At 37.6% G+C, this 23,154-nt stretch overlaps 1 protein-coding gene across 2 annotated transcripts in view; it reads left to right on the top strand.

Moving 5' to 3' along the window:
- The window catches only part of LOC113047801 (transmembrane protein 178B), an 82,013-nt gene that overhangs the window by 38,886 nt on the left and 19,973 nt on the right, over nucleotides 1-23,154 (top strand). The gene's annotated exons all lie outside the window — the stretch shown is intronic.

The raw sequence follows: 23,154 nt of genomic DNA, 5'->3' as shown, positions 1-23,154 counted from the left end.
TTACATTTATAGTATGAATCAGTGTATAGTTTATCCTTTAGTGCTGAGATAAGCACTTTGTAAACCGTACAAACTGTAATCATCCCTGACCTAGTGAACTCATTTACTCAGACATAGGAACTTGCTAAGGTCAAGCCGTGGTAATGCAACATGTTTCTATTTCATTTATTTCTTTCAGACAAGCTCTCTGTAGATTTTAAGTTATAGATGAGGTGATTTGTTGTTGGTTTGTGAAAGGAAGAAGTAGGGTACATATCTCAAAGTCAGATGTACCTTGTTGACCCACTTTTGCTCACTTCCCACCCTCCCCATGAAAGGAAATTATGAACATGCTTATTATAGAGAAGTGGTGGAAAAAATGTGCTAATACAGAGAGTGGGCCATTAGTGTGCAATCTGACCTGCAGAAAGCTCACAAAAACTGTAAAGCCCATTATTCAGAATATTTTAGATATGCAATCCCTTGATTGTTTATTAAATATTTGAGATACATGTTATTTATAAATCCAAATGCAAAATTTACTTTCAACAGAGAACATAACTTTGGACCACTCAGCAGCAGTCCAGTCCTTTTTGGCTTTAGATGCTTCTGAAACACTTCTTGAAGCACTGACTCCAGCTGCAGTCCACTCTTTGTGTATCTCCCCCACATTTTTGAATGGGTTTTATTTCACAATCCTCTCCAGGATGCGGTTATTTCTATTGCTTGTACACTTTTTTCTACCACATCTTTTCCTTCCCTTCGCCTCTCTGTTAATGTGCTTGGACACAGAACTCTGTGAACAGCCAGCCTCTTTTGCAATGACCTTTTGTGTCTTGCCCTCCTTGTGCAAGGTTTCAGTGGTCATCTTTTGAAAAACTGTCAAGTCCCCAGTCTTCCCAATGATTGTGTAGCCTACAGAACTAGACTGAGAGACCATTTAAAGGCCTTTACATATGGGTTGAGTTAATTAGCGGATTAGAGTGTGGCACCAGGTGTCTTCAATATTGAACCTTTTCACAATATTCTAATTTTCTGAGATACTAAATTTGGGATTTTCCTTAGTTGTCAGTTATAATCATCAAAATTAAAAGAAATAAACATTTGAAATATATCAGTCTGTGTGTAATGAATGTATATAATATACAAGTTTCACCTTTTGAATGGAATTAGTGAAATAACTATTTTTGTCAAGGTTTGGGTAGAGGGATGAGGCGAGGACTCAATGATGCGGAGAGATGGGCTCTTTAATGGTAATAATAATAAAATAAACAAACAAAAACTACCCCGTAGGGGAAAACAGACAAAACTTGACTGGCAAGGCAAGGCAGGGCAAGGCTAGGCTAGGCAAGACAAGGCACAATATACACAGACGAATATTAGACGAGGGAACACATGTGGGGAAAATTAGATCAATAATCAGGTAACAAGATGGGTGGGGTCAAGACAATTGACGAGAGCACATGGAACAAAGACAAAAGCCATGTGCTCACAAAAAACAAAAAACACATGGCCAGCAAACCAATCGCAAGCCATGTGCTTGAATTGGACACAAACACATAAAAACAATGACAAGAGGAGAGTATCAGGGCTCTGTCACAAAACCATGAATACCACTAGACTGAAGTGACAGAACCCTGACACTAGCCCCCCTCAAAAGGGACGCCACCTGGTGTCCCTAACGAGGAACACCCAAAAACAAGACAGGAACATGACAGCACAGGCATGGCAACACAAGCCCGGTACGCCACAGAACACAAGACATGGAAATCAAAACACAGACAAAATAGGGGAGGGAGGGAAGGGAGCCCAGTCAAGCAACAGAAAAAACCCAAGCAGTTATTAAAAGAGACCAGGGAGGGGCGGGAGGGTTGAACCAAGGAAACTCAGGCAGTCCAGGAGTCCCAGCAGTGGGCCAGGGCGGAGCCGGAGAGATGAGCCAGCGAGGATCTGGCCTAACAGGAACCCCGGCAGACCACCAGGGCGGAGCCGGAGGGACGGACCAGCGAGGCTCCGGCCTAACAGGAACCCCAGCAGACCACCAGGGCGGGACCAGGAGGGACGGACCAGCGAGGATCCGGCCTAACAGGAACCCCGGCAGACCACCAGGGCGGGGCCGGAGGGACGGACCAGCGAGGCTCCGGCCAAACAGGAACCCCGGCAGACCACCAGGGCGGAGCCGGAGGGACGGACCAGCGAGGCTCCGGCCTAACAGGAACCCCGGCAGACCACCAGGGCGGAGCCAGAAGGTGAGACCAGGAGGCCTCCAGCCAAACAGGGTCCCCGACAGATAGGAAGGGCAGCGCCGGCAGGGCGAGGAGCTTGGGCGGGGCCGGCAGGGCGAGGAGCTTGGGCGGGGCCGCCAGGGCGAGGAGCTTGGGCGGGGCCGCCAGGGCGAGGAGCTTGGGCGTGACTGGGATGGCCTCCAGGCCAGCAGTGGGCTCCTGAATGGCCTCCAGGCCATGTGGGATGGAGGAAGCTTTTCTTCTCCTCCTCCGTCTCGGAGAGTGGGGCGCTGCAGCCTCAGGCTCCTCTGGGGGCGCTGCAGCCTCATCAGGCTCCTCTGGGGGCGCTGCAGCCTCATCAGGCTCCTCTGGGGGCGCTGCAGCCTCATCAGGCTCCTCTGGGAGTGGCGGGGTAGAGCCATTCCTCTTCTTACCCCTCCTCCATCTACGAGAGTGAGGTGCTGCAGTCTCTTCGGCCACCTCTAGGGGTTCTGCAGTGTCGCAAGTCGCCTCAGGGGGTACTGCAGCTCCTTCATCCACCACCGGTGGATCTGCAGCTTTGTCGGGCACCACAGGCAGCACTGCAGCCTCCTTAGCTGGGGAACGTGCCACAAACTCCACAAATTCCCCAAACGACAGGTGGTCCAGCCCCCTCATTCTCCACCAGCTGAGAGGCTCATCAAGGGCATAATTGAAGAGGTCCTTGAGGGCTGCGTCATTAAACTCCAATCCCTCTGCAGTACCACTGAACTCCAGGGCAAAATCCCTCACACCAGTCCCTTGTTGATGAAGAGAGATCAAAGTCTTAAACTGGAGCATATGCTGGTAGTGGGGGCTGGAGAGGGTGGAGGCTGGTGGACGGTGCAATCCCTTCTTCCGCTGAGTCCTCATACGGGCTAGTTCGTACTGTCAATGTTTGGGTAGAGGGATGAGGCGAGGACTCAATGATGCGGAGAGATGGGCTCTTTAATGGTAATAATAATAAAATAAACAAACAAAAACTACCCCGTAGGGGAAAACAGACAAAACTTGACTGGCATGGCAAGGCAAGGCAAGGCAAGGCAAGGCAAGGCAAGGCAAGGCAAGGCAAGGCAAGGCAAGGCAAGGCAAGGCAAGGCAAGGCACAATATACACAGACGAATATTAGACGACGAACTAGCCACCAGACTGCAAACACAAGGACAATAAATAGGGAGCTAATGAGGAGGGTAACGAGGGAACACATGTGGGGAAAATTAGATCAATAATCAGGTAACAAGATGGGTGGGGTCAAGACAATTGACGAGAGCACATGGCACATGGAACAAAGACAAAAGCCATGTGCTCACAAAAAACAAAAAACACATGGCCAGCAAACCAATCGCAAGCCATGTGCTTGAATTGGACACAAACACATAAAAACAATGACAAGAGGAGAGTATCAGGGCTCTGTCACAAAACCATGATTTTTTGATGATATTCTAATTATTTTTGATGATATTCTAATTATATGACCAGCTCCTGTATATATACATACATACATATATATATATATATATATATATATATATATATATATATATATATATATATATATATATATATATATATATATATATATATATATATATCAGTGTTGAGTACTCGAGACTCGGACTCGGTCTTGGACTCGGTCTCGAGACCGTATTTTAATGGTCTCGGTCTTGTCATGGACTCGTGTGCATTTTGACTCGGTATTGACTCGGACTCGAACATATTAGGAATCGGACTTATGCCCGAGTCCACTTGAGTCCCAATCAAAATATTTCATGATTATTCCTTATGTTAATGTTTATTTAAATTGATGTATGTTTGAGACATCCAATGACTGGTGATTTTCTTTTGACGTGAGACGTTAGGCCAGCGACACACTGGATGTGTGGCGCAAGCGTCTCAGCTACGTGGCGTGTCTGTTTTTAATTCGGCTCCCATGTTAACAGGTTAGATCTTGCAGACTGCCTGCGTGAGACGCGCGGAAAACCCGTGCATGCTAGAAATAGAACTGACGCCTATTTTTCACGCGACACGCGTGCATGTTGGAAGCGTTTCCAGGAAAATATACTAGGAAAATATGTTTATATGTCATTTTGTACACAAATACACATTAATTCATGACATTTTGATATTTGAAAGTCATAAATTCAGATATAAATGTAATTTAAAAAATAAATTAATAATGAACGATTTTCAAATATTGCACCTGTCAAACATATCTATTGTGCCGTCAATACTGTTGACGGTGTCCTATCAGTAGGTGTGTAAAAAAAAAAAAAGTTGATATTGTTGTCATGAAGACAAGAGCCCGGTCTGTCGGCGGTCTCCCTCTATGTCACCTACAGCAGCAGCAGCGCAGTAGAGTGTTTTTTAGTCGGGGTGGATTGATCATGAGACCACATCGTGCTTGGTTGGGTAGCAGGATGGTCTCTTCACTTATTTTTTTGAAAAGTAATTATGCCCATCTGTAATCTTCACAACATCTAAAGTGCACATAATCCAAGACATTGTAAGGATATTAGCAGTCATTAGTTAAGCTTCAAGGTTAAAAGTTATGTAAAAGCTGTTACAGTTGAACATTTACAGGTATAGTGGTACAGTAATGTTACTTGTACTAGAAAGGTTATATGGATGTGTATAGTGGTACAACAATGTTATGTGAAAATGAGCACTTAATATTGACAAGTTACAATTCTTAATACTAATAAATTTAACTTTACACCACAAACTATGTGGCCCTTTTACCCTTTATTGTTTCCACCAAACATTTTACATACTCTTGAAGATTTCTTTAGGTCTTGTCTCAGACCCAATCTCTCTGGTCTCGGTCTCGACTCGGACTCGACCCTTTCGGAACTCGGTCTTGACTCGGACTCGACCCTTTCTGAACTCGGTCTTGACTCGGACTCGACCCTCTCTGGACTCGATCTGGACTCGGACTCGAATGAGCTGGTCTCGACTACAACACTGATATATATATATATATATATATATATATATATATATATATATCATTTAAATATAGTTTAATTTTAATTAAATTAATTGTAATCAATTACTACAGATTTGTTTTGCATTTATCTTGCCAGATTGAATTGGTTTATTCCAGTGGTTATTATTATAAATGTTAAAAATGATTGTGCTTCTTAATATCTTTATGGCAATCATTTTTGATGAACAGAACATTCAAATCACATATTTAAAATAAAAATATTCTGTAACATTGTAATGTCTTTACTGTCACTTTTGATACATTTAATGTGTCCTTGCTGAATAAAAGTAAATTAAAGCTTAGCTTGGGGAACAAATTTTCATTAAAAACAGGACTTGACGAAGCATGCAATACAACAAACTTGTCTAAATATGGCTCTTCTGCGTGAACCACACAACAACAGAGCTTCTCCTTTCAGTCTGACTTCCACAGTTGTGACACTGGCTTTCACTACAGTTTACAAAATTTACACTGAGTGGAGAGCATGTAAATCTACCCATTAGGCCTTCTTCTTTGAGGGTATTGGCTTGTTTGAAACCCTCTTAAGGGATGAGACTGTGCTTTGGAGTTGCTGTGTATCACGGACAGATGAAAAAAGCAGGATACAGCATGCCCTCAAACTGTCATGTGGTCACCCTCCAATGCGCTGCGGAGATAAACCTCTGTCAGGTGACTGAAGAGACACCTCTCCTTTAACCCCCAAACCCACCAGTCTCTACACTTCCATCTCTCTTCTTCCTCATTTTCCAAAGCTTCAGCATGGCGGGTTATGAAAGCAGGGATGCATAAAAATCTGCAGGAAAAAGAGAGCTCTCAGTGCAGTCGAGTGCGACAGATGAAAGATCTCGGAGGTGCCAAACATTTCTTGTGGCTTATATTTTGTGCTCAATATCTGGTTCATGTGAACTTAAAATTCTGTAAATTGCCCTGTACTTTTTGATATCAGAAATCGACCAAAGACCCCAGAACCCTCTCCCAGTGTGTGTTCAATAAGTCTGTCATTTGACCTATACTATAAAGAAAGATGTGGAAGGGTCAATTTCTCAGTTGAGGTCAGGCTGAGATGTTTAATTGTTCTTATTATGGCTTACACAGCTGAACCAACAAATCAAACAATCAGATAAAGTCCTTTCCTGTGGCGAGAGAACCCTAAATGTACTCCATTGAGTGCCATATTGATTTTGGGGATGCCAGGAGAGGTCAGGAGATCAAGAACTCTCCATTAGTGGACATCAGAAGTAAATTACTCTACTTTAGTGCTGTCTGGAAAACTATTGTGTCTGAAACTGGGTAACACTGTCAAAAAAGGGCCAAAAAGAATCCCAAGTTGTCTCATGTCTCAAACGGCCACTGGTGTTTTGTTGTGATGTCTAGAAGCAACAGAACAGGTAACACTCCAGCATCACGGGCAGCTTGTGTTGTTTTTGCTTGTGTCTCACTCGGATGAAAACCGAGACCTGACATTTCATAAAGTGTGTGAAATTGAACAAAGGGAGGTAAGAACATTTCCTGCACTTTCATAATGCTCATCTGCTCGCGAGTGACATCAACAAAACTTCAGAAGGCTGTGGGATATACACAACACTCATTTGTACTTGTCAGTCAACACACTAGGAAACCGACTATACAAGCAAGAAAGTCACAAAAGACGATGCAACTTCTATTATACGGAATATGAAAGCAAAAGACGAGACTCCACAAAAGCCAAAATCACTTGTTTTTACAGATGGACGGCATATACAGCTCAAAACTGGGAATGGTTTTGGTGTTTCGGCTTTGGATGAAGACGGCTTGGTTCAATAACTTCAGCAGCTTAGGGATTTCATAAGATCAGAAGGAAGCACCAAAAATGAGCAGCAGGAAGCTGTCAATGAACATGACAGGAAATAATCTGCCGTGATGTGTAAAGGTGCCCAAAATAGGCAAATTATGATCTTGGTTTCCAAATCCTCCAGTTCTCAGTGCACTCAATAGGAAAATGCTTAGTGCTTCAGAGAGCCATGAGAGTCATGGATTTAAAAAGCAAAAGACAAGAAGAAGAAGAAGAAAAAAGATTTTATAAAGCTACTATTATTAGGGTCAGTCAATTAAAAATGTATTCATTTATTTAATTACAATTAAACACACATCATGCACTTAATCACATATATCAATATTTTTTGTTAAATGTATGTATTGAATATAAATTATTCAATGTAATTAATTTATTTAAATGAGATGCTGATCAATCAAATTTATCACTAATATCACTCGACATTTTACGATTAAATAGTTATTTTAATTAAATTATTTTTTATTTAATTAAAAGGTAGTTCTTTTAATCAAAACACATTAAGTAAAATAAGTAATCACATAAATCAGATCAAATTGTATTTTATTTAAATAACATTAATTTAACCTTACACTTTTTTTTAAATTTGATAAATATTCTTAATTGATCAAAAATCACATATAATGGTACATCTTTAACTGAGAAAAGCCCCCAATGAAGATTAAACTATATTATATTATAGTGGCAGACAAAAGTATTTTAATAATTGACAGCTCATATTCTTTAAAGCCACATACTTTACTGAAGCTGTTTCTTATGCAAAACGTTAGTTGATAGCTTGATGATTGTTGTCTTGGGACCCTGCTAAAAACAGGACCTGTAATGACATACTAACATCCTAAGCGGTAATTTAGTCTTTACCCCAGAGTGGGATACGCAGAGGAAATGAATTGTTAAGTGTAATTAACTGTCACTGCTGTAATCAGACACTATTAAGGTGGGATGGAGCAATGTGTATCATCTCTGTACTTACATTTAAACTGCTTCAGCATCAACTTTCATTGTATTTATTCTACTTAGTGGACTTTGAATGTGTCCACCACAACACAGCATTAGGCTTTCTGCACACTGGTGATTTAATCTCCTCTAGAGAAGACATTTCCATGTGTCTAGGCAATAATAAATGGAAATTGGAAATGGTGTCATCATGCAAACCATCTGGGCCTGACATGAACAAGAACATCATTACAGCACACACCAGAGGAGCCGAGGGAGCAGTTGAGGAATCTTTCAACTGTGATTTGGCATTTTGACATCCATGATCATTATGTTTTCTTTCAAAAGTTGAGAGACCTTTTCCTCCGTGGTAGGTGAACCATCAATAGCCATTCTGACAGGTAGAGACTGATCTTTTGTTGACCTCTTTCATTCAGCAGTCAAGGAGCTGAGATGCACCAAATAACAGTACATGTAATCACATATTGACAGAGCAGAGGGAGAAGTGAACATGGACGAGAATTTATGACATATTTCACTTCTGTAATGTGTTGTAAACAAGATATTCAATGGAAAAAGATGGACTTTTTGTCCATTAATTGGATTGTGAAAACTGGTCTCTATATGAAAAATGGGCTTGATATGCAAGAGGGATGTATCTTTCTTAACACCATGATCATTTACACAAAAGCAAATAGGGTACATTTTAATTTTAATGCCGGCTTAAAATAAAAAGTCTTAATTATACGATTATTTAATCCCAGGCTCATGGGAAATATGTGCTTGTGACAACTTGAGCAAAATTACATTGTTTGAAACAAATTGAAGTTTCAGTGAGTGGAAAATTTTACGCAAAAAAGTAAATATATCTGGTGAGGATCGCTAAAAGGTAATAATGCTCGTGTTTTAAAATAACCTACCACCCACACTAAAACCTACCATAATTCTAACCATAGACAGTAAAAGAAATGGACACAGCGACCTCATTGGAACTCAATTGAGACAAGTGAAGCCCATTTTTAGCAATTTTTAGCACTTCTGTTTCTGACGCGCAGACTCAAACGAAGCTTGACGACGTCAGCAAACTGTCTGACAGATTTAAATGTTCTAGTAGCTGTGCGTGCAAAATGCCATCGTTAATATTGCAGAGACGGCGAGCTTGAGCGGGGAGTTCTTTGGCGTGAGTGAGCAGGAGTAAGTATTCTGATTAATTATTTTGTATAGTATTTTAAAATGTAACGCCAGTACGCCATATTAAGTTAATTGCCTGCGAGCTTCTCCTCCTGTCTGTATGGTAATTTCTTTACTGTGTGACAGAGAGACGAGTGGTTATGACGCAATCATTAGCCTATTTTTACAAAAACTGTTTATACGGGGCCATAATGTAACATAGAAGGTAATGGAGCCCTTTATACATTGCCTTTTATCTTTAGAATTAAATAATGGACAAATGGAGTCTTTAAACGCCTCAGATGTAAAGTTATTCGCTGTCAAAGTGATGCCAAAATTAATGGTAGTCAATGGGATGCTAACGCAAGTGAAGTTCTGCTACAAGATGGAAGCTCGCGGCCGACTTCAACTTCCGGTCGACTTCCTTGCCGCCTGATTCTAACCTAGTGTTAACAAAAGCAGTTATTATTGTGACTTCGTGCTTCACATCACAATTGCAATGATGTACCAGGTTAGCTAGCAAGTAAGTTTACTATGTTAGAAAAGCCGTACATATGGAATTGGTTATGTGATGCAAACATCACAATGTATTAGTTTCCAATCATGTGCTATGGTTAAAGCAAAATGAAGTCGGGACACAGTATTGTAAAAACAGGTTTTTCTTTATTGATAATCTGCCCTGTACTCATAATTTGTGTGAAAAGGAATAACAAATTATGGGTGTTTTTGGAGTTTTGCAAAAACGTAGATACAACACGTATTTCCAGTAAGCCTGGGTTGAAAATATTTCATTTTTGTACATGACACAACACAGGTTATAGGATGAGAATTGGTACCCAGTTTTTGGAGAGACTACTTCTACCTGAAACAAACAGACAAAAAAAGTCTATTAATATTGCAAATGGGACCTTGCTTTAGGGTTTTGTATTTAGGTGAAAACTGACACAACGTGAGAAAGTGGTAAATAAATGTGACATTATCAGAAGTCAAGCATCCCGTCATAATATTCACATTATTCAAATCCTTATTTACAACCATAACCCTCTTTTTACCAGATGGACTTGTCTGCATAAACATGTATTAAAGACCTTGGTCTTTTTAAAGTTGTTTATAGAAACCTGAACAATGCAGTTTATTTACATCACCAACAAGTCAAAACTGCCTACTAAAAATGTAAATTTGAGGCCATTTATGTAGCACGAGTTTGTTAATCCCTTTAATATTAATCACAAACTGTGAGTTCTTTGTCCTGGCAGTTTTAGCAATTGCACCATTTTGACTCGCAATTATCCACACTCATGCACCACATCCTCAACAGACAACTGAATGGCAGAATGCACCACATCAACACCCTGTTGTGGGATGATTGATGGGTAATACAACCGACAGACTATAAACAGACAGGAAAAGATAGAATAAAACAAGAGCAAACTCAGAGCTCTGGATCGACTGACTTTACACATATGCTCACAGGGCATTTCAGATTAGCCAGAGTTCCCTGTGGGTTTGGCTGTGACCGCCACGTCCAGAAGGGCTGTAATCTGTCAGATGGCTGCCTAGTGATTAGTCTGTGGATGGCTGAATGGAAGTTGCCCAGTGGCCACGAAACAAATGGCTTACTTTGATCTCTGAGCTTGGATGGAAAGAAAACTGCCTTTCTATTGCAAGTGCTGTTTACACTCGCAGTGCCAAAATATGGCACTGAATCAGATCTATTACATGGTTTAAAAACAGAGAATTATCTCCAAACTGAAGCATAGCCAATATGCTTGTACTGCCCAAAAATCATCTTGCAATTCAAACTAAAAATAAAACAAATACAGAATTTCTAACCTAAATATTAGCATCAAAATGGCACACTTCACCATTAAATTCTTTATGTACTAGTGAAAAAAAGCATGGCCAGATTACAGAGTTTTCAAATGAATTGAGCTCTTTTTCCCACTCAGTGAAACACTGAATCACTCTCTGGCTGCTCTAAGCTGTAGTGTTTAGTACTTGCAGATTAAATTAGGCCATGAATTCATCATGAAGGCCTTTGGCACAAAAAACGTGACAAGATAAAAACATGGTCACACTGCAGGCCGTGTCTGTTTTCTCTTCTGCAGAGTAGGAGTAGGCTGTCAAGGTCAAGAATTTGAACCCCCGGTGTCTTGGTGGCCATGTGTTTCTTTTGCTTGTAACATCTTGCTTTTCAACTCAAATGCAAACAAAAGCTAACCTTGAGATTCTCATTCCTTCAACAATATATCCCCACCGTTGGGTTACGCTAGTGGAAATTGAAAGAGAACTTGATTTTTAACAATACTTAAACCTGGATAAAGATGATATATTTTAGGTGATGATAAGTGTTTTTTTAGCTTTAAAATAATAAATGAGTAGATGTGTTTCCTAGATTGTTATAGGACCATCACAGCCATAAAGAATGGCAATTTTGTGAAAATTTAGGTGCAGGATGAGTCATCAACATTTTTTTTTTCAATTTCTCAGAAGACAAATGTTAATTAAAAACTAAAAATGTACATTTTAAGTGCAGATATCTGCTAAAAGTTTGTTTCAGAGTACAACATTTATATGACAAACTCAAAGCTAGTAGACATGGATGAGAAGCCACTAAGCTTTGATTTTGTGGAAGTTTTAATTTGGAAAAATCTCCCAGGGAAGATCTATAGCACCTATAGAACACAACAGTCTAGTTCCAGAAGTAAAAACTCCATGCAATTTCTCTATAAGGAAATAGATTTTTAACAATAACGTTAAATATACGTTAAAGACGGGCCTGCTGTGAGCTATGAGATTGTTAATCGAGATTATTGCATGTGCTTTTGTTGCATCCATCTAAATTACTGTGGGAAATTTGTCATTAAAAACTACATTACCTATGAAAATTCCACCAATCAAAGAGTCACATGAGCAAATCATGCCAAGAGATATTTAGCTCCGCCCATTCTAATGAAGCACTGCCAGTAACGTAATCAACTTGATCTCCCTACGCTGTGAAAATACTTCAATATTTATATATAAATGCATTTTAGACAAACTTTAAATATATTGTTTTTACAGATACAGCTAAGAACTTTAAATTAAGTGTTATATTTATATTCCATCATTTTTAATTTGAGTATGCCATTCACAATGGAAATGTTGTTCTTTTCCTCATTAATGCCGTTAAGTACAGACTTGTAGATTTGTCTTTCAAACTAAAATTTGTAATGTAATGATTATCCACATAGTTGATTAGTTTGGTTTGTTGCTTATAACACCTATAACAAAGACTTATTTGCAAAAATATTGCATTATATGGTATATAATTAATCATATTGTATATAAATTGTCATAAAAGCATGATTTTATTTCCCCTCAAATTTTGAAATGCACCTGCTGATGATGTCCTTAACTGATCCAGGAACCATCTCTGAGTTCTATAGGGAGAACTTCCTGTCCTCTAGATTAGAATGCACTAGAGAGGACTGTAGCCAATTAAAAAATTGGACGGATGGATGAGGACATTATAACCGAGGATGAATATGTCTACTCTGTCCCACAAGAGAACAGCCTCTGGTTTTGTTGCTGTAGGTGAAGGCATCCATAGAGACTCTCCTGGATTAGATGAACTGCTGGACTGGAGCTGTGGCTCTCAGTTCATTAAGGGCTTCACTGGGAGAAGTTTAAATGACAAATGCTCTAATGGTCCTACCGTAACTGACGCAGTGGAAACCAAGGGATGTATCTGGCACTTCAGAGGCCTAAGAGAATATTTTCTCCCTTGAAGTCTGAACTTGTGCGTGTACACAGCATTAATGGCTTAATTAAAATCATTCACATTTTTCACAGTGCATCCCAGCATTGTTTTCTTAAATTCTTAGCATATGGTTGTACATTGACATTAGTTAATTGCTTTTTTTTTTTTAAGCAAGTAAATAAGTCCAGCTTTTGTATTAATGACAACCACACTCAATATGACATTTTTATTCCTGTTCTGTCGTGTTTCTTTGTTTTACATATTTTATTTTTGGAGATCCTAACACATCTTCTATCTTCAGGTTTATATTTGATTTTTGAATCCCAAATTTCAGTGTGGTCTCAAACTCACCACACCGTATCTATGGATAAAAAGATTACATTTTGAAATAGAAAAATATACTTATAGTATATAGTATTTAAAAATATTTACTTATCATGAATTTATAGATGTCCAGGTCATATTTCACCACCAAATCAAAAGAAAATAACTTTATTTCTGTAAATATCAACACTTTGTTTACTAATATTTATACTCGTTTAGCATGATGTTTCAGGACAGTTAAACACATTTTTCTTTCTAAATTAAAAAATATATTAATATAATTCGTTTTAATTCCAGTTTTTCTCAGTTACTGGAATTATCAACACAGTAATAATTTAAAGGTACAATTTGTAAGATTTTTGTAAAATATCCAAAAACCACTAGTCTAGTGTTATATATTTTGTCCAGCTGATTACTAAAAATATCGCTAATGTTTTCAACTACTTGTAAATCATGAGAAAATTCTAAACAGCGACACGGGGCAGTGCAGTCACCTGTCAATGACGTTAGTTACCCTTTGTTACCGCCTTTACTGACGTAGAAACCACATGACAACACTGTCGTGGACAAATGCGGAAGTAGCTTTGCAACTAACTTCAACTAGAAAGAGACACCGATCTCGCTTGTGTTATACTCGACAGGTGAGTTGTTTTGATTCGTATCTTTACAGAAAAAGTATGCTATTATAACGATCAACAAGATTAGTATTATGGGGCATACATGCCAAACGCGGGGCATTGCTTCTCTAGACCCGCACAAGGACGCGTCTGATTCATAGTCTGATCGCGTCTTTGCATTGACTTTGTATGTAATCTACTCACGCAAATCGTTGAACTCGTGTTAAATCCATGATTTATCTTTCTGTCTGATTGATGGCCGTCAGCGGTTGGGTAGAAGACAATAAATCCCATCATTCCACGCTCCTTCTTAGCATCATCAAACCACGCGATTGTTATTGTTTTGGTAGTGCGCCCTCTAGTGGCAGGTCCTACAACCTGTACCTTTAATACTTAAAAAAAAAAAAGAAAAAAAGAATGCAATGCAATGCAAAAAAAAGAAAAAAGGATAAGTTAATGGTTTTAAAAAATATGCTTCTAGTTAAAAGTACTTTAAATTTCATTAAATGTTTTTTCTTGAGCTACATCCTTCGGCTCATTTTTACTCAAAGGACCAAATACAAGTAAACAAACAAAAAGGCTGAAAATACAGAACATTCAAAAGACTAAAAGAGGGCTGCATGTTAAACAAAGCACAGTGATTGAAAAACGTGTTTCACCAAATCACCGTGCTTGGTGGCACATTTTCAGCATAATTACTGTCGTTAATCCACCTGATACATCTCTATATTTGTCTGTATGGATAATCCGTCTTCTGCTATGCATAAACGTTTCTCTCTGCCTCAAAAATTGCTTCATTCTCTTCAGCTTTGCCTCGGAGGGGCTGAGCAAGAAACCAACTATACATTTCTCCCAGCATGCAGTGATGAGGATGACTAAACTAGCCCTAGAATCCAATCTTTACAGATCCCTGTTACAAACAGTTCCTTGGAAAGCCCAGCCGTACTTTACATTTCAACCCCATTTGCACTCACAATGGCTTACAGCACTGCATTAAAGTAAAAGCTGTTCTCCCTGGAGCAACACTGTCTGTCACAATCAACATATTAGTAAGCATGAGTAAGTCACTATGGGGTGCCCAGTCACCTAAATTAATAGTTTAGGACTGAACACGCCATCGAAGGGTCCAAATATCAGACAACTAGTGAAAAAGCTTCTATTTCAATTTTTTTTCACTTTATTTGCTATTTGAATAACCTTGTAAATGAAAGTATTACAATTATTAACTTAACTTAAGGTGTTTATTAAACTGTGGTCATGTTAAATACACCCATATCTGGTACTTGCCTAAAAATATGTTTATTTTATGCATAGTTAATATATTACACTTACATTAATATCATTTAACAATTTGAGTGAAAAGATGATGAAAATGGAAATGTGAATTTTATTATTTTTTGCTTTAATGACAGTTGTACTCAATCTGACATTTCTTAGTCCTGTTGGGTCAGGATTTTTATTTATTTTATATATTTAATTTTTGGAAATCCTAAAACATCTAAATTTGTTCTTGAAATTAAGTGGTTTGATCTTTTTTAACTGCACTGTATTTGTGCTGGTAAACAAAAATAATTAATTATTTTTTATAGCGTATTTAACAAAAAGAATATAAATGAACAGTCACCAAGTTATTCATAATAAATTGAATTACAAAATATTATTGAAATTTAATAAAATTAAAATGAAGAAATTATGTAATTATAGTATATTTAAAATATTTATTTAAATAAATAAACATTAATCAGTTTATTTTATAAATTATACTAAAGTAAATAAAAATAATTGCGTAGATTTATAGTATAAAAGGAAATGAAAAATAATGGAGTATAAATAATAATAGTTAAATATCATAATATACTGCATATAACCATAAAGCAAAAAAAAAAAAATATATATATATATATATATATATATATATATATATATATATATATATATATATATATATATATATACACTCAAAAAAATGAATTTTCAGTTTTGTTCACTTTACCTGAACAATTCATGTTGAATTAATGCCATTTTGGCTATTTTTCATTTCAACATGATTGTGTCATGTTAAACTGACTTAAAACTGTCACTCGCTGGTTTAACATAAAGTTTTCATTTTGAAAGAACATGTTTCAATCAAGTACTTCAAAATAAGTTTTACGCTTCCCATCATGCTTTGCACAGGACTGGATATGGGGAGAGAAAATGTTGAAATAAAGTGTTATTTTATGCAGTTTTTAGTAAAAAGTGATAATAAGGAGACTTTTTCATGTCTAATGCTCTATTATGTGGGCATTTTAAAATACTTTATATTGGTGTATTTGGTGCGAGTTACCATTGTGGTGAAGTGTGGAGCTTGTGGTTGGGTTGAGGACCTGGTTAAAAGAAAGTCTAAAATACTTAATTTGAAAAAAGCAACTTTAATGAGAGTGCTAGTGCATGATGTACACATAGTAACATCCTTAAACTGCAAACAACTAACATCATGTGTAAAGAAAAGTTATATCTTACTTGCTAATGTTTTTAGAGTTGTAACTCTAAACTTGCATGGACAGTGGTTCTACTTGATGTAAACATATTATCTCTACTCAGATATTTCATGAAGGATGAACTAAAGCAAACTGAGTAAACTCAACTAAAAGTAGACATGTCCTTATAACTTGATTTATTCTTGTCCAAATAACATGGTACAAACATGTGGAACCACTGTCCATGAAAGAATCATGTTCAGCCAAAGAGTCATTTTTTTGAGTGTATATATATATACATACATATATATGTTTAGCAAAAAATTATTTTGAGAACATTTGCAATAGCATTATCCTCATTTTAACATCTGCTTATTATGGAGTTTAAACAGAGTATATAATGCAAACAGATTAGGTGGTTTATAGTCTATCTTCATGCCCCTAATCCCCTTGGAGCCTAGCATTGATCAAGAGTTGGTCTGACACATGGAAGGTTATGTTGACATGAAGACAAAACAGGATAAATTAAGATCCATTATGTACTGAGTTTTGTTTTAAAATTGTAAAACGGAGTCTAATCTGAAATGTTTCACAAGTTCTGTTCCTTTGTAAGAAAGCAGCATACAGATTTGAATGTTCCTGGGAAAGGCAGGAGGAGAAAGCGGCGTGTGTATGAGACAAATGTGTGTGTGTTTGTTTGTGTACACTGCCTGAAACTGTCTGAGTTAGAGAAGGAAGCTGGAGGTGTGCCATGTGTTGGCTCAGCAACCACCACACTCTTAAAGCGCTGAAGAGAGAGAGAGAGAGAGAGAGAAGATATACAAACATTACTGTACTCGCCAAACAACACACAGCACAGAGATGTCTGCAGGCCGATAAATACTAATGGCATTTTTTTAGACATCATTAATCAACTTTAATGCTTTAAAACTCTTACCTTCTTGCTTGAACCGTGGTGCTAATGGTCACAATATTTGAAGTTATTAAATATTATTAGTAATTATCCTAACTTCAACTTTATAATAATGGTCTTTTAGGGATTTGGTTCTTTGGCTGAAACTGCATTTTTACAAACAAAACAATGGCTAAAAAATAACTAAAATTCTCTCAAACATTATTTGTAAGAAATATTATAAACAACTAAGTTGTCACTAAAATCATATTCTTGCATTTATTTCTTGAGGTTTTTTTTTTGCTTCATTAAATATTATCGTAACTAAACAATATCATTATCAAGAAGTTACCAGCATTAAAATATATACAGGTATATAACTTTTTTCACCATAAAACAATTAAAATTGTTTCACATCTAATCACATCTAATCCAACTTTCTTTTGTTTTTCTTATCTTTGCAGACTAAAACGGGAACAGAACAAGATGAGAGTCACGCAATACTTAAAAACATTAATTAAAAAAATAATTTAGCCTTAACTTACTCATTATAATAATAAGATAATACAAATAAAATGAGAAAATGTGTTTCATTAATGACTCAATTGGCTCTGGTTTGGGGAAATCCTGGAAACTCCTCCTTTAAAAAAAAACTTAACCACATAGTGGTGACTTTTTCAAGAGCAATCATCAGATGTTTTCTTCATAAAGTAAAAATCTAGTTCTTTTTCAATTTAATGGTTTGAAAAAAATCTCAAAATGGCCTTCTTATGGATGAAAAAACCCATTTGGTATTCAGCGCACCATCAGCAGGGTTAATAAAAATGCTTTTGAGCACCGTAGTTCATTGATGCTATGAATGTAAATGCATGTAAAGCAAACAGTGCTCTCATAGCTGGGCATTATCTCTAATGGCATTCCAAGAGTTCATGCACTCTCACAACTCACAGGAACGTGTCCTTTCTAGAATTGAGAAGCGTGTTTGCACAAGAGCTGTAGTGCGTACCATAAAGGGGTTTTAACTGATCATATCTGAATTTTCATCATGACGGGGTCGCGTTCAGTTCTGCACTGAAACGCTGTGGGTAAACCATCACAGAAATAGGTGCTAATGATGCGCTTCAGAACTTCTCACAGTGCATAGGAATATTAAAAATTGAGCATAGATGAAGGCCATTACGCTGTCACGGTAATTATGAGAATCAGCCCCAGTTTTCAAAATGTGACCGTTTCACTCGCTGAACTTCATGACTTTTTTTATATATATATATATATATATATATATATATATATATATAGAGAGAGAGAGAGAGAGAGAGAGAGAGAGAGAGAGAGAGAGAGAGAGAGAGAGAGAGAGAGAGAGAGATTTAGAATTAAAATTTTTAACAATTACATACAATTAAAAACAAAATAAAATAAAGATGTTAAAAATAAAATTATACATACACACACACACACACACACAAAATTTAATAAAATTCTAAACTTTTAGTGAGTGATAGGTGATAGCTGACAGCAATGATAAATGTAAAAATAGAGGAAATTAATATGCTCAAATAAATATCCAATAACAACTGAAAAAGAAAAAATAATGTGATATTAATTTATTATGTATCCCTATTAGAGGTTTTTGCAGATTCCTATAAAAACTGCAAAAATCCAAGGGAATGTTGTGTTCTCGAATAAGTGGTTAAAAAAAATAAGAAAAATAAACATCTTTCATAAATATGAACCTTGGCTTCAAGGATCCACTGAATGAGGAGACTAACAAGTCCCTGGAATGCTTCATAAAGCTTGGTTTCTATCCCCCAAAGTGAACAAATTCCCTTCCTGCCTCATTATGACCCAACTCTCAACACTGACTCTCACTTAGTGCTTTCTCCAACAATACCAGCACCACACGCACAGCTCCATCTTCCCCCATGAAGTGCAGCTGTAATCTGGTTAGTCACATTGCACAGTCTCTCTGTCCACTGCCTGGCAAATCCCAAAGTAATTTCAACTTAAAAGCAGAGGTGGTGGTTTACGTAGCCGTGACTGTCTGCCACATTGATTTTCCCACCAGTGTGTTTTGTAATGCTCCACTGTTTACTGTCATTAGATCAAATCCCATCTCTACTCCCTACTTAATCTGACATTAATTCTCATTAAAATTCAACAACTTTTAGCCTACGAGCAAAGTCTGTCATAATTATATGATGCAATGAATATATAGATCAAAAGCTTTGTTAAAAGTGAATACTCGCAGAGTTGGTTTACAGAGATTGCAATGTGTTGTATTTCACTAAACTGCATTATTGCAGTGTCAGCTGTGACTCTTCATTTGAGAAGAAACTGATGACTGCAGCAGGAGAAAGACTCTTTAAATAAATAAAAATGTGTAATGAGCTTAAGTGCTGCTGTTCTAAATATCAGCAAATTATTCTTTTTGTCTTTCATTGAAAATACATATCATTCTGGAGGGACAGAAATAAATGAATTAAGAAAATCAAACTGACTTTGTTCTGCTTACATACATGCATTAACACAGACAAGCAAAGTGATTCAAACAGTGAAACAATTCAGCATTGTTTTATTACGAATGCTGTTCATGAAATGATTCAGTTGAAGTATTTTGAATTGACTAGTCAGTAAAATCAGTTCAAAAATGTCCTGGAGATTAAAAAAACAAACAAACAAACAAGCAAACAAACAAACAAAAAAAGTGTTTTTTGAAGTTAAATTGATTGAAATAAAATTACATTTCAGTGGAAGCAGAGATGGAAGCTTATTTCCATAAAAATACAAATAAAATGATTACTTTATCACACAATTCAGATTTTCTTGCAAATACAAGAATTATCAGAATGGTGAGATATAAACTCACAATTGCGAGAATTGTGAGAGAAAAAGTTGCATTTTTTCCCTTTTATTTTTTTTGTTTGTTATTTGTGGGGGGAAAATATATATTGTGAAATGTAAACTTCAGAATTGTCAGATACAAGCTCAGAAGTGTGAGCTGTAAAATCGGAATAACAAGAAAGGCAGAATTCAAGTAGTTTATATCTTACAAATCTGACTTTTTTCTCAGAATTGCAAGTTTGTTGAATTTTGAGAGATAAATGTAGAATTGCGGAAATAAAAAAGTAAACTGCGAGATCGCAATAATCTTTTTTTGTCTCATCCTGCTGCAGAAACAAGCTTCCATAAGCAGCTTGAAAAAGCCTATTCAGGTTAACATCCCCCAGGCTTGGAAATATTGTCACGATAGCGATTTCTACCACCTTTTCCCACTTGTCAGAGGTCATTGTGTGAGACCACATTCTGGCCCCCTGCCGCTAAAAGCTTGTTACAGGAACTCCCAGCAGCCACTGGGGCGAGACCGCAGCAGACTGGCTCAGTAAAGAACTGAAAAGAGACAGGATTTTATCACAAAAGTTATCCCCAAAATGCTTGTTTTTATATTTCACACCCCTTCCCCACAACATCTGTCTACTGAACAGCATTGAAACAGAAATGGGTCACTAAGCATTTGTCAGACAAACCCAAATTGACGTAAGCTTGTGTCTGCAAATCTGCATGAAAACATTTTGCCCAAGACAAAACATTTAGAAGACAAATATTATAATGAAGTTTATAAAAGAAATATGCACTTAAATCCTAGGAGACTCTTGTTGGATGGTTTACAAACATTGTCTTGAGTGCACCAGGTTGTTTTTCAGACAGCAAAGAACTGGCTCTGTTTGAACAGCCTTTAACAGACAAAACATGACTAAGGTGCAGACAAAAACACAAAAAAAAGACTATGCTTCACTTTGAAGCACTATATGTAGCGTGTATTTAACGGTGGTCCTATTTGCCTATTATTTGTACAAACACACTTGGACCACGAGTCATCAAACCCCTTCCCTCTCAATCTGCTGTTATATATGAAGGCATTGTTTGCCCAAATTGCTGGCAGAAAGTGATCTCTGGATTAGAGATGATGACTGCTTGATTTAGGCCACACAGACTCAAGATTACACACAAAGCATATGTGTTTTGCATTGGTATAGTAGAAACAGACTTGTCTGATTTTAATCAGATTGTGTTTGGTAGATGATGAGCGTTTCTGAAGCTTTAGGAGACAAGGGTAAAAACATGTCTGCACCTCATAATAAATACAGGGCAGGTTCATTCCTCCTGATAACCAGTATACGGTAAAGCGACAGTCTTTATTAGACTCAAACTACGGAAACACTTACGTCACAGATGACAAACCATGTAGGATTTTGACCTGCATGTGATTTCCAGATGAATTCAACAGGGAACACATTTGGACAACAACAAAAAATACATCCCTTCCTTCCTCCAGAAAAACAATGGAAAATCTAATCACAGATATTATTTTATGTCCTGCTCAAGAGGTTAAGGTTAGGCTGGTTAGCATGGCCCAGTTAACCCCTGCTGGTACATACGTTAACTACACTCTTCTGCTGCCATCTGTTCCCAGACTGTCAACAAAAATACTGACAAACTTTTGATTTTCAACAAAATCGCACAAGCCGAGAAACTGCCACTGAGACGAGTGGGTACATTAATGGATCTCTTTCACCAGGTATAACAGACCTCCTAGATCAGACTGAGGTTGTTTCAAGCATGAAGTCACTGTAGTGAGCCAAAGATAAGGAACAGTTTCCTAGTTAAAACAGCAAGACACCAAACAAAGTCATTTCGGCTGGACACGGCTGTCTGGCCTCCACTGGCATCTCATTGAGAAGTCTTACAGCTTCATCATCTCTCTCTTGCTTTTTCCCTTCTGAGATGGAAATATCCTCACTGTGCTGGAGCTTGTGGCTGGTGTTTGGAGGGACGAGCGTCAGTGGTTGGCGTCTTATCAGCTCAGTGCACGCAGTCGAGGGACAGTCTGGAACACCCAAGGTCACTGCTGCCTTACATCTCAGAAAACAGCAGAAAATTAAGTTTTGGATGCTTATTTTCTTTTATTGATAGTGCCACTATCGCTAGGGGAATGCATTTTAAGTTTCCACTTAAAATTCAATCCAATACCTACTGGTACTGCTTGTTTATGAGGTAAAGGTGTTTCAAGATGAAGGCTGAATGTATGTACAGTATTGTTCAAAATAATAGCAGTACAATGTGACTAACCAGAATAATCAAGGTTTTTAGTATATTTTTTATTGCTACGTGGCAAACAAGTTACCAGTAGGTTCAGTAGATTCTCAGAAAACAAATGAGACCCAGCATTCATGATATGCACGCTCTTAAGGCTGTGCAATTGGGCAATTAGTTGAAAGGGGTGTGTTCAAAAAAATAGCAGTGTCTACCTTTGACTGTACAAACTCAAAACTATTTTGTACAAACATTTTTTTTTTCTGGGATTTAGCAATCCTGTGAATCACTAAACTAATATTTAGTTGTATGACCACAGTTTTTTAAAACTGCTTGACATCTGTGTGGCATGGAGTCAACCAACTTGTGGCACCTCTCAGCTGTTATTCCACTCCATGATTCTTTAACAACATTCCACAATTCATTCACATTTCTTGGTTTTGCTTCAGAAACAGCATTTTTGATATCACCCCACAAGTTCTCAATTGGATTAAGGTCTGGAGATTGGGCTGGCCACTCCATAACATTAATTTTGTTGGTTTGGAACCGAGACTTTGCCCGTTTACTAGTGTGTTTTGGGTCATTGTCTTGTTGAAACAACCATTTCAAGTGCATGTCCTCTTCAGCATAGGGCAACATGACCTCTTCAAGTATTTTAACATATGCAAACTGATCCATGATCCCTGGTATGCGATAAATAGGCCCAACACCATAGTAGGAGAAACATGCCCATATCATGATGCTTGCACCTCCATGCTTCACTGTCTTCACTGTGTACTGTGGCTTGAATTCAGAGTTTGGGGGTCGTCTCACAAACTGCCTGTGGCCCTTGGACCCAAAAAGAACAATTTTACTCTCATCAGTCCACAAAATTTTCCTCCATT

This window comes from Carassius auratus, chromosome 29, assembly GCF_003368295.1.
Source record: "Carassius auratus strain Wakin chromosome 29, ASM336829v1, whole genome shotgun sequence".
Lineage (NCBI taxonomy): Eukaryota > Metazoa > Chordata > Actinopteri > Cypriniformes > Cyprinidae > Carassius > Carassius auratus.
The sequence above is the reverse complement of the archived record's forward strand: the minus strand, read 5'-3'. Positions and strand labels throughout refer to the sequence as shown.